Raw genomic sequence first — 13,862 nt, forward strand, 5'->3', positions numbered from 1 at the left:
AATAGAGGAAAGGGGTGAAGAACCAGTATCTCACTTTCTTTTGGAGTTTTACTTTTATTTATTTATTTTTTAATCAATGAAACATTGTTTATAAAAAGACTTATGTTGTCATTATCGTTTCATTACAAGGTCTTTAACAGTTTCTTTTTAGCTATATTCGAGGCTATGGTCTTGTCATATTTGTCATTATTAAGGTAAATGTTAATGTAAAGATTGTAAGGATTACTTCTGTTGTAAAATATTGTACATTTTTCAGGTTTTGTTCTCATACGTGTGATATTTGTTCCAATATGGTATATGTATTTAATAAAAGTTATATTAAACTTTTACTGTTTAATTCAAGTTTTAGAATTGTTTTAATAGAAATTCATAATAGCTAATAATATTAGCAATTATCTTTCATCACATTAACTCTAAAACTTAATTTAAATCATATTGTATTTAACAAATTAAATAAATTTACAATTAACACTAAATTTATTTCATTAATGTAATCATGAAAAATTCAAACATAATAATATTAGCAATTAACTTTCATCAAATCAACTCTAAAACTTGAATTAAACACTAAAAATTTAATATTTTTGGATACTTAAATCAGGATCGAAGCAGGAATTTTTTTAGGGGGTTGAGATTAAATTATATATTTTTATAATAGCTAAAATGCAAATTCACTATTTTATTGACTTATATTTTTACGACTTCCAAATGGCTAAATTGAAAGTCTAACATTTTTGGGTCAAACTATAATTTTATCATATATTTACTTAAGATTTTAAAAATTTTGGAAGCCTAAGAAGCAATTTCCCATGTTAGGGGTCAAGACCTGCCACCCCTTCTTTCATCCCTAATTAAAATATATAACTTTTTTTAATATAAATATAAAATTAAAAAAATATTACTTTAAAAAAAATTATCAAACTTCAATATCCCAAAAAACCTCTAATAAAATAACATCGTATTTGATAAGATCATGGACAAGGTTGTTGCCAATTTGTGCTTTTGTTGGATCGGCAGCCAGAGGCCCAGAGCCTGTCATAATTGGTCCATTCAGTTTGTTTTGAAGCAGATTTTTTATGGCCTTTATTTGGCCCAACCCTTACAATTTTTTTAACAAAGATCTCATAGTATCTAATAATTATATTGGACTCTGACTAAGGCTTCGTTGGGAGCGGCGGTGCGGTACGGTACGTTTAACTTACTTTTTGTCTCATATTATAGTATTGCTACAGTATCTAATCTCACCACCACTGTTTTTACATTAACCGCAAGTAAACGCACCATCCATCCAAACTCACCCTAAACTGAGGAGGAAAGGTAAAGCTCTAGCAGTATTTTTTTATTCATAAGATTCAGATACGAGGTCTTAATATTAAATTTCTTATCACTCCATGAATAAATACTTTTAGATTTAAGGTTGCCTACAAGTTCTAAGATTTAAAGGTTAAATTCTGTTTTGGTCGTGGAGACTTAATTTTTGTTCTTTAATTTGGTCTCTCTAATTTTATACTATTATTAGTTAATTTCAAATAATTTATACGGATAAAATTTTTATTAAAACATTTATATGGATTTTTTATTAAAAACACTCTTAATAAAAATTTAAAAAAAAATAAACTACCCCATAATTACTCTAAAATAAAAACTGTATTATTTTGATAACTTTTAAAAAAAGTTCTCAATTCAATATGATTGCTACCATTGTTTCTCTCGCCTGATCTTCTCATGCCATCAAAACCGTCGCCCGAAAATGCATTAACGAGCTGGATTACCCGCCGGTGAAAAAATCTGTTTCCAATCAACCTTTATATCTAATAAATCAAGTTCTCCATTAGACACACAAACTTCAAATATATATTATTAAAATCAACAACGATATACTCATAATTTATTATATCATTTTAAATTTTAATTATATATATTTTGATATAATATTTAGAACAACTTATAACTCTTCCTTATTTATAAATAAGAATATAATTTTTTTAAGAAAACAGAAAAGCAGAAAATGGGCAATCTTTGATTTACTTTCCATAAGCAGATTTTACAGAAATGTTATGCTATTATTCAGAAATCCATCAGTGAAAATATTTGTTTTTGATGTATTATAAGATTTCACTCTCACACCACACTCATAGAAATCTATCTCCAGATCAAACGACAAAGCTTGGTTTTGATTGGAAAAGCAAGCAAGCCCATTTTAGCAAGCAACATTAAAAGAGGAGGGAACTTAGCTTTAGCCTCCCAAATCAAATTGTAAAGAGGCAAAGAATAACGAAACATTATAAGCAAGCTAGTAATGTTGTACCTGAGCAATGGCGACGATGAACTGACGGAACCAAGGGGCATACGCAGATTGTTTCTTGAGCCTAGGAGACACCGGTGGTAATCGGGATCGTTGATCAATTTTCAAGCGAGGGTTTTGATGGCGAGGAATAAGAAAATGAGTAAGAGAAACAATGGCGGCAGTGATATGAGGAAGAAGATGGTAGAGAGTATAATATTTTTTTTCGTTTCTTTATTTTAGTGAATGGTGGTAGTCAACGGAAGAGATAGAAAGAAGAAATGATTGAATCAGATGGATTAAAATTTTGAAGCTAAGTTGGTAAGTTTGAATCGGATCAGAAATTATTTTAGAGAGTAACAAAAAACATGGTGCACGGATTGAATTAAAAAACTAATTGATTTGGATTTTATATTTTTTTATAATTTTATTTTATTTTCTTTAAAATTTTTAATATTTATTTGTTTCGAAAATAAACTGATCGAAACAAAAATCTATAGTATGACAATTTCACCTATAATCTAATTCCAAAAACATTGATAATATCGCCATGAAAATTTAATTACTTCCATCATTATTTTTAAATTAAACCTTTGGTTGTTTTATTATACTTAAAATTAAAATTTAATTAATTAATTTTATAATATTAATTAATTTTAAACAATTAACATCAATAATTATTTTACTTCAAATGATGATGTGGTGTTTTTCTTTTAGGATAAATTACATGGTAGATCATTTTAAAATGGTGTTATTTTTATTTTAATCACTTTAAAATATTTTTTTTAATTTAGTCACTTTAATTAAATTAATTATTCGAATTAGTCATTGTGATTAAAATTTTCGTTAATCCTTTAACAAATTGTTGACATAACAATTTTTTTTTTATTTTTAACTAAAGTTAAACATCTTTCTATAATTATTCTAAAATGTTTTTTTTTTTGTTTTTTTGTTAAATATTAAAAAAAGAAGAAGGTAGAAGTATGTTTGTTCTTAATCTAAACTGGTTTTCACCTTTCATTAAGAAAAAGACGAATATGTTGAAAAGCTATAATTATAATAATGATTTCATTTTTGACTTTCCTTAAATGGTTTCAAACTGATTTCATGATTTTTGCATTTCCCAAGTCTCACTATTTTGTGTTCTTTTTGGAGGAAATTACTGAAAATACCCTCTCTCTTTTTTTTTTAATTATTGGATTAAACTGTTTTTATTTTTTGAAAATTTACGAGATTAAGTTAAAATAACGATAACACCTCTAGCTGAAAACATTTTCCTTCTTATCTATTTTTTTAGGGTTAGAATTTTTTTAAACTAGGATTAGGATTATGGTTAGGATTTTGCGGATTTAGGTTTTAGCATTGTGTAGGTGTTTAAATTTTTTTATATTTTTTAAGTTTTTTCTTATATATTCTTTAGTTTTTTACAATTTTTTTGAGATGTAAAGTTAATAATTACTTAATTCGATATTTACAAGCATCGTATTTACACCATCGTATATTTAAATTGTAAAATTCAATTCGATTCATAATCAAAACTCGAACTACTCCATTTGAGTAAATCTTAATTTGTAATTTTTTTCGATTTTTTTGAATGCAACCAAGTTTTGATCATTTTTTTATGGGAGGTTGAGGTCAATCAAATTTTTCAATGCATTATTTTCGAACTTTCAATGCATTTTTTTACTGGAGGTTGAGGTCAACCAGATTTCTTTAATATATATATAGAGAGAGATATCTAATGAGTGACTGGGAAAAAGCGAAGAGTTGAAAGTGCTAGAGGGAAAATGTTCCACGTAGGACACGTTTTCAATGCACTGTCAGAAAAAAGAAAGCATTGATTTAATAATACTATAGAAATGACAATGATTTATTAATTTTTAACCACAATCTATTTGTTGACTTTTTCATCCATACTCAATTTTTTGTAATTTGCAAACACGCGTTTTTATTATACATATTTGCTTCATTTTTCCCGTACATACTTGATTTAATAATATGAAATGACAACGACAACCAATTTTGATGCAAAAATGATATTTGTAACACCCCTCGCCCGTATCCCTCACCGGAACAGGGTTCAAGGTGTTACCCGACTTAAACTCAGCCAATCACACAAAAACCGTGCTGAAAAATTTCAATCAATTTAAAACTTTTCTTTTCACATGCAATCTATCCCATATATGAGCTTACGAGGTCCAAAACATTAAAACCCTATACATGCCATAGACTCGAAATATTAGGATTTACTTACACTGATAACGTGAGCTCGATAGTATGATAATATCTCCGGCGAACTCCAACCCGAGCAGGTAACTGAAGTCAACAATCTATAAAACAGAGAAATGTAACAACGGAGTAAGCTTTCATAAGCTTAGTAAGTCTTAAGCAATGCAAACAAATAACCGCAATTATACTTCGATTATTTAATTTCTTAAGAGGCCAAATTCTAGGGATATTGTCATCTGGCCGAATATACACAAGCACATAATGCACGTTCAGCATTCTTATCACACTTAATCTGAATTCATATAACATATTTAAATCAAATACCCTCACATACTTTCACACTCTGACCAGGTGTATCATGATCATAGGTATAGTTTTAACATTTATTCACGTACGTATCACATTACTCACTTATGATTCACTTCAAATCAAACTCACATCTGAGTACATACTGCGTACTTGGCCCACTTTACGTATTAAATGTATTCATTTGACAATCTAGCACGAGGTACCTTAGTCATAGGCTTTTCTCAAATCACCGGCATTTCGCCTACTAGGTTCGAGGCCCAATATCATTTCACCGGCTTTATAGCCTGCTAGGCTCGAAAGCCCGAATAGTATCTTACCGACATTATAGTCTGCTAAGCTCAAAGGCCCGAATAATCAAATCAACAAGTTCTATATAACATATTCATATCAATTGAGTACTAACTTCATTCGAACGTATATAATTATACATCTCAAACAATTTTCTTTCATCTCATTTTCACACTTAACATTTGATAGCTTATGCATAACATTTCACTCACATTCATTTCAAACTTATCATTCGATTATAAAAGCACATTGCATATTTACCAACATGTTATACTTGCCATTAGGCCATATAAGCATGATACAATACACTATCATTTCATCTTTAACATTCGGTTAAACCCTTATCTTACAAGGAACACCGAATTCACATAACATATCATTTCACCGGCATTACGCCTGGTAGGCACGAAGGCCCGAATGCACATCACCGGCACGAAGCCTACTAGGCACGAAGGCCCGAATACACATCACCGGCACGAAGCCTGCTAGGCACGAAGGCCCGAATACACATCACCGGCACGAAGCCTGCTAGGCACGAAGGCCCGAATACACATCACCAGCACGAAGCCTGCTAGGCACGAAGGCCCGAATATAATACCAGCACTAGGCCTGCGGGATTTATCCCTGATATAATACCAGCACGAAGCCTGCGGGATTTAACCCAGATATTTACCAGCACGAAGCCTGCGGGTCTTTAAGCCCGGATACACATCAAATATCATGCATATTTAATCATATATTAACACATCTCATTCAACATATCACATTGCCATTTCACCGTTCAAACTTAACCCATAGTGACCATTCGACTATAAGTCATATGCATAAATTATTTATCGCGCAACTTAGTTCAAGTAGAACCAAAAGGTCACGATTCATCTAATATATACATATTGCTCACTGATTTGCACACAACCTTTCAAATTAGCAATTATAAGATGGTTCCGCACATAGCCCATCCTTATCGATAATTTACGATGGTTTTACCCTTACTCACATATATGTCATAGGCATTTTTACCTATGCTTCTCAATTCACATTCATGATTCAGTTCCAATCGATTTAACATGTAATACCCCCTAACCCTAAACCGTTACCGGAACGAGGTTATGAGGCATTACCGGACATATCAGACAACTTACTAATAATTTACAATTATTAAAAATTTTCATAGTATAATATAATAATTGAGTTCCTATCTTGAACTCTCGAAGTTCAAACACGTATTAAAAGTAGAACGGGAATTGTTCGAGTATTCTAATTTTATTTATTTATTTTTTTTATAAAAATTTCGGCAGCATTTCTGCTTATTTTTACTTAACCCTCCTGCAAATTCAAACCAAAACAACCAACACCAATATTTCACAATCATATAACTAATATTTATATCATTAACAAAATTTTAACTTAATTACTGTCATAGCATCATTCAAAATTGGTTAAAAACTTCATTCATTTAACAACTTAATGTTCATGTATCAAAATATCATGTACTTTTCTTTCCATTTCATTTAACCATCTAAATTTTATAATTCATCCTTCACTACCCAAAGTAATATACATATTCAAGTGACTAAACAACACCTATGTACATGCCACCTTTACCCAAAAGAAAAATATACATCACCAAGTTTGTGTTGGAGTCGGGATTGTTCTGGATGCTGAGTCGGGACACTTGACTTCTACTAACCTGCGCACGGAAACAACCGTACGCTGAGTATGGATATACTCAGTGGTATTACTATAAATCAAGACTATTTAATATTAATAAATTACAAACATCAACCATAAATTTTATAATTATTTAAACTAATTTTATATATAATTATTTTACTTCATAAAATCTTAAATTCATAATTCATTTTTCTCATACTAACTCAATTCATAATTTAACTCATACATTCTTTCTCGTACTTTTCAATAGTGCTAAAACAAATAATCTCATTTTCAAAATTTCATTTCAATTATTTACCCTATTAACAAAGCTCGGACTATGACAGATACACGGATTTCCACCCAAACACACCAGAATATCCAACCCAAACACACCAGAATATCCAACCCAAACACACCCAGAATATTGTAAATCCTCCATAATACACCGGTATAATATATCCTCCCAACACACTAATAAAGCATTAAATGCCTATTCGGATAAACCGAAGTATATAATAACAGAAACATCTTCTCAGCCGAACTACAATCTCTTCATCACATCACAAATCCAATGGCATGCCATTTGTATCGAATCTAGTCCGGCGACTTAATAGGGTATTATTTTACTTTTTCTAATTTCAATTTCACATACTTACCTCAAGTCTTATTTACCATACATAACAATTAAAATTTCAGCAATCAATAATAATTAAAATTCGAATTATAGTAATACACACCGTAATTCTCCCGTTTTAGTCCTTGATGACTTTCTCCTTTCCTTTCGATGCTGATGCTTCAGGTTCTTTGTTGGCTACGAAAATAATAATTTATAATCATCAATACAACATGATTCAATTTAATTCATGAGCCTAAACATGCAAATTTAACCATTTTAATGTATATATATAATTTCACCATTAAGCTGTCTACTTGAGTCATTGTTACTAAATTATTTATATATTGAGCTACGAAACTCCAAATTAATATCTGTAAATTTTCCTTAAAACTAGACTCATATATCTTCTAACCATAAAATTTCCAGAATTTTTGGTCTAGCCATTTAGTACAGTTTATTCGTTAAATACTCCCCTGTTATTTCATTTGACAGTTCTGACCTCTCTCTACTAAAAATAAATTATCTCATTGTACAGAACTCGAATAAGGTTCTTGTTTATTTATTTTGAAACTAGATTCATTAAGGAGTTTACATATATAAATTACACTCCATAATAATTTTTGTACAATTTTTAATGATTTTCCAAAGTTAAAACAGGGCATCTCAAAATCACCCCGAACCAGTATTACAAAATTTCAGATATCTCTTGATTCATCAATTAATTGCTTAGACTGTTTCTACTATAAGAAACTAGACTCAATAAGCTTTAATTCCATATTTTTTTCATCTTCTAGTTCAATTTATAAAATTTTTAGTGAATTTTCAAAGTCAAACCATTGCTACTTCCCAAAACTGTTTTGATGTAAAATGTTAATAACCAAATTTATAACACCAATTCACACCTTATTCCTATTCAAATTTCATTTAAACTCAAATTTAACTATTAAATTTTCAACATATTTTCTTAATTCCGAATTTTCCTCAATTTAGTCCCTAAAACACAAAACTTATAGCTTACTTTGCAATTCAATCCTTATATCTATTCTAACTTGAATTTCATTCAATTAAACCCCTATTTCATCATTTTATTCAACATGAACTTTGTTTAAAAACCTAAGAACTTCCAAACTAACAACTTAATTTCATCAAAAACTTGTTTTAAGACTTCTAAAATATAAAAATTATGAGAAAAGGACTTGATTGAGCTTACCAATTAACTCCAAGCTTCATAAACCCTATTTCCCCTTTTCTTTCTTTTTTCTCCCCTGTTTCTTCTCTGTTTTCGTTTTCATTTCCTTTTCTTTTAACTTATTTGTTTCTTTTATATATATAATAATATAATATAATATACTTAATTATTAAATAAATATATATTTTTTAATCAATAAAATCTTTGATATTTTCCACGTTAAACCGCCTCAGCTATAGGAAATGGTTTAATTTCCTCTTAAGTCCTTCTAATTTTTCTTTAATCTATAATTAAACTTTTACCCTTATTCAATTTAATCCTTTTTACTAATTACTCTAAATTAAGCTAAATTTACTTAATTAAAACCTAATTAAACACACTACTAGACTCATAAATATTTTTAATAATTATTTTCAAACTTATTTCACTAAGACGGAGGCCCGATAACACACTTTTCTGGTGCCCACGGATTTTGGGTCGTTACATAACATGCCTAAGTACATATCGCATACCTGAATAATTTACTTTACGGAACGAATCCACATATCGTATCAGCCCATAGTCTTATAGCACCACACTTTTAATGGTTTACCTCATCGAAGTTCACATTTAATCGCTTTAGTGCCAAGCCATATTCGGCTACCACAAATGACTAATAATAATAATTTTATACACATCATGGTTTCCTTTAAGTATTTAATAATCACAAATCGTGATATCTCCACCAACACATATACGGCATAGTTTATTCATTGTAACACTCATTTAGTGCATCAAATTTCCAAATCCAATTCAACTTAAGCATAATAGTCATAATCGGCTTATAGCCTTAAATCATTACATATTCGGCACATTAACTAAATAAAATTTACATTCCCTTTACCATATTAATTTAACTCTTGGGCATATTAAAAGGAATCAAGTTTAAACACTTAAGAACTTACCTCGAATGTTGCCGAACGATTACAACGGTTATTCGATTACTTTCTCTTTTCTCTTATCCGAATTTGCCCTTCTATGCTCTTGAGCTTAAAATTTAAAGATTTTAAGCTAGTCATTATTCGACTATTCAAGCCTCACTTTCAAAATATAATATATATATTCAACTTTCACACCTATTGATCATAGTAAGCTTATAAGAAATCAATAAGCAGCTCATTAACAAATTTTTGTCAATGTTTACCACATAATCATAATTTCACTGCAAGCTGTCTTCCTTAGCAACAGTCACTAAATCATTTATAACTGGAGCTACGAAACTCCAAATCAAGTTCCGTTAATTTTTTATGAAAATAGACCCATATATATTTTACCCATAAAATTTTTAGGATTTTTAGTTTGGCCAATCAATACCAGATTTTTCTTAAAGTTTCCCTTATTTCACTGCTTGACTAATCTGACCACTCTTCACTACGAATTAAATTTCTCATTGTACAGAATTCAAAATATGTTCTCGTTTATTTCATTTGAAACTAGACTCATTAAGGAGTCTAAGCATATAAACTTCATCTTATAACCATTTTTTTTACAATTTATAATGATTTTATAAAAACAGAACAGTGGATCTAGAAGTCATTCTGACCTTGTCCCACATCACTTCAAATATCTCATCATCGACAATTCTTTTGCTTACACGGTTTCTTTTATAACAAACTAGAATCATTAAGCTTTAATTACATTATTTATTCAGCTTCTAACTCATCTCCCACAATTTATGGTGATTTTCCAAAACCACGTTACTGCTGCTGTCCCAAGCAGATTTATTACCAATTCACTCTTTCACACATACCTTGCATGCATGTTATTTAAACATGCATATCACAAATCAATAATCACATACCTATAACTTCACTTAAGCATAATCTTCCTTTCATCATTTTAAAGCACAACATTACTCAATATTATCCAAGTTCACATTCGGCCATAATACACACAACATGTTAGCCGATTTTCCCCCCTTAGCATCTAAGGCACATGCATGCTCATTTGCTTGGCTCAACTTCATCTATTCTCCATTTTTTATCAAAAGAACATGTAACAACAACCATTTCTCTCATTTCCATTCATGACCGAATGCTCACAACACAACCAAAAATTAAAAATATGCTTCATGGGTTAAGGTAGAAACAAGAAAAACCCATGAACATCAAAATAGAAGCAAAGCACCATGAACTCACCTTGGATTTTCTTCCCCAAGTGACTGAACATTCAAGAGCTCTTTTCCTCTCCTTTCTCTTCTATTTTCGGCTACCATGAACAAGGATGGACAAACTTTTCCCTTCCATTATTTTGTTATTTTTAGTCTTTATTTTATGACATGAAATGACACATATCAATTAGTACCATAACTTCATGTCTTAAATTATTATTATCTAATGCACATGTTGCTTCCCACTAACATCATGGTCGGCCACTACACATAAAATGGGGAGTTTGATATGCAAATCCTCCCATTTTACACTACAAATTATTTGCCCACTACAATTTGGCCTATAGCATTTTCAGAAATTTTCACATAGGACCTATTTCATAATTTTACTCTCAAATGACAAAATCAAAGCATGAAATTTTCACACATGCACTTTCACATATAATAAACACAGAGTATAAGATTTAATTATTTCTGTGACTCGGTTTTGTGATCCCGAAACCACTTTCCGACTAGGGCCAAATTAGGGCTGTCACAACTCTCCCCCCTTTAGGAATTTTCGTCCCCGAAAATCTCACCAGAAGAAATAGTTTCCACTCTAAAAATGTTTTCGCCAAATTCTTGGAATCGCAATTTTCCATTCTTCACATGTATCTCTTTTTACCAAAAATCCAGAACTTTGGTCTACACCAACAGATCACATCATAGATACTTTAGTCACTTCATCAAATAAAACCTTGCACATGCAAACCCCATCTTGCCGATCTTTCCTCGTCAGATGATAAATCATAATCCAATAAGATTTCTCTCTTAGAAAATAATAACATTTTTTATTCAATTTGGATAGAAATTCTATCTCACAATCATTTCTATAATACCACTAATTTCTTTTATTCCATATACTTGTATAATCTATTACAGCTCAGATAAACAAACATTTCACAATCGGAGTTCATATAAAGATCCTTTACATAACCTTTAACCCATTTGTATACTTATTCCATATCAGAACAATAATAACATCAACAGAAATCTTATATGTTCAGATATCCAAAATCAAATAACTGTTACTCTGAACTCATTTTGAACTATCACATCTCATATACTTTTATAAGATGGAATACCATTTAATAGAAACAGAAGAATAACATCGTATGAATTTATCCTCAAATTTATTCCGATCATACTACAATGAAATCTTATAATAATAACACTGATAAGGGATGGGGTCGTTAAGCCTCGAAAGGAACCTTCATATTTGTATACATAGATAACTTTATCACTCATCACAATATTACGCACATTGATTCAAACATTTCAAATTTCCAATTCGTTACAGATACAATTTCACATATCTCAGTAATACACGCAACTTTATTTCAAGTGAATATTAGCAAAACATAAGTGAATTTATCACAATTCACACTTTCATTTCTCTTACTCAAATTACCAATAATGTCTTATCAAGTTTCCACATTTAGTATTGATCACTTGTCAATATTTATCACATCGAAAAACGTCTTACGGTTTTGAGTACATCGCTTACTTGATGCCATAGTCCAACTATGGTCTTATACTAGCTCTGCTCTGCCCGTGCTGATGCCTATTCCTGATAGGTCTTACACTAGCACTCACTGGGCTGTGCCGATGCCTATCCCAGATAGGTCTTAAGCTTAGCACAAGTCGAGCCGATGCCACGTCCCCTGACGGGTCTTACACTAGCTCATCTGTCTCATGTATTGCCATGATCCAACCATGGTCTTTTCCGTCAATTTATTAGTGAACGATCGTACTCATTTCCTGCGTTCCACCCAATTTGATCTTTCATTACCATTTACTTTATACAATCTTATACATATCTTTACACTGATGCACACATATCATAAACTTCTTTTCATACCTTTCAATTCTGTCATAGCACAAATATATTACAATCAGTTCAATAGCATTTCGGATCAATTAATAATAGCTCGGTTGGAACACATCATTACCTGAGCAAAACAATTTATAAGAGCCGGGATATTTCACACTATCACACTTTACTTACGGCATGTATAACTAGACTCTTATACTTGCTATGTTAATCTAAGAACCGACTAAACCATAGCTCTGATACCACTAAATGTAACACCCCTCACCCGTATCCCTCACCGGAATAGGGTTCGAGGTGTTACCCGACTTAAACTCAGTCAATCACACAAAAACTATGCTGAAAAATTTCAATCAATTTAAAACTTTTCTTTCCACATGCAATCTATCCCATATATGAGCTTACGAGGTCCAAAACATTAAAACCCTATACATGCCATAGACTCGAAATACTAGGATTTACTTACACCGATAACGTGAGCTCGACAGTGTGATAATATCTCCGGCAAACTCCAACCCGAGCAGGTAACTGAAGTCAACAATCTATAAAACAGAGAAATGTAACAACGGAGTAAGCTTTCATAAGCTTAGTAAGTCTTAAGCAATGCAAACAAATAAACGCAATTATACTTCGATTATTTAATTTCTTAAGAGGCCAAATTCTAGGGATATTGCTATCTGGCCGAATATACACAAGCACATAATGCACGTTCAGCATTCTTATCACACTTAATCTGAATTCATATAACATATTTAAATCAAATACCCTCACATACTTTCACACTCTGACCAGGTGTATCATGATCATAGGTATAGTTTTAACATTTATTCACGTACGTATCACATTACTCACTTATGATTCACTTCAAATCAAACTCACATCTGAGTACATACTGCGTACCTGGCCCACTTTACGTATTAAATGTATTCATTTGACAATCTAGCACGAGGTACCTTAGTCATAGGCTTTTCTCAAATCACCGGCATTTCGCCTACTAGGCTCGAGGCCCGATATCATTTCACCGGCTTTATAGCCTGCTAGGCTCGAAAGCCCGAATAGTATCTTACCGACATTATAGTCTGCTAAGCTCAAAGGCCCGAATAATCAAATCAACAAGTTCTATATAACATATTCATATCAATTGAGTACTAACATCATTCGAACGTATATAATTATACATCTCAAACACTTTTCTTTCATCTCATTTTCACACTTAACATTTGATAGCTTATGCATAACATTTCACTCACATTCATTTCAAACTTATCATTC

This window comes from Gossypium hirsutum, chromosome A12 (assembly GCF_007990345.1).
Source record: "Gossypium hirsutum isolate 1008001.06 chromosome A12, Gossypium_hirsutum_v2.1, whole genome shotgun sequence".
Classification (NCBI taxonomy): domain Eukaryota; kingdom Viridiplantae; phylum Streptophyta; class Magnoliopsida; order Malvales; family Malvaceae; genus Gossypium; species Gossypium hirsutum.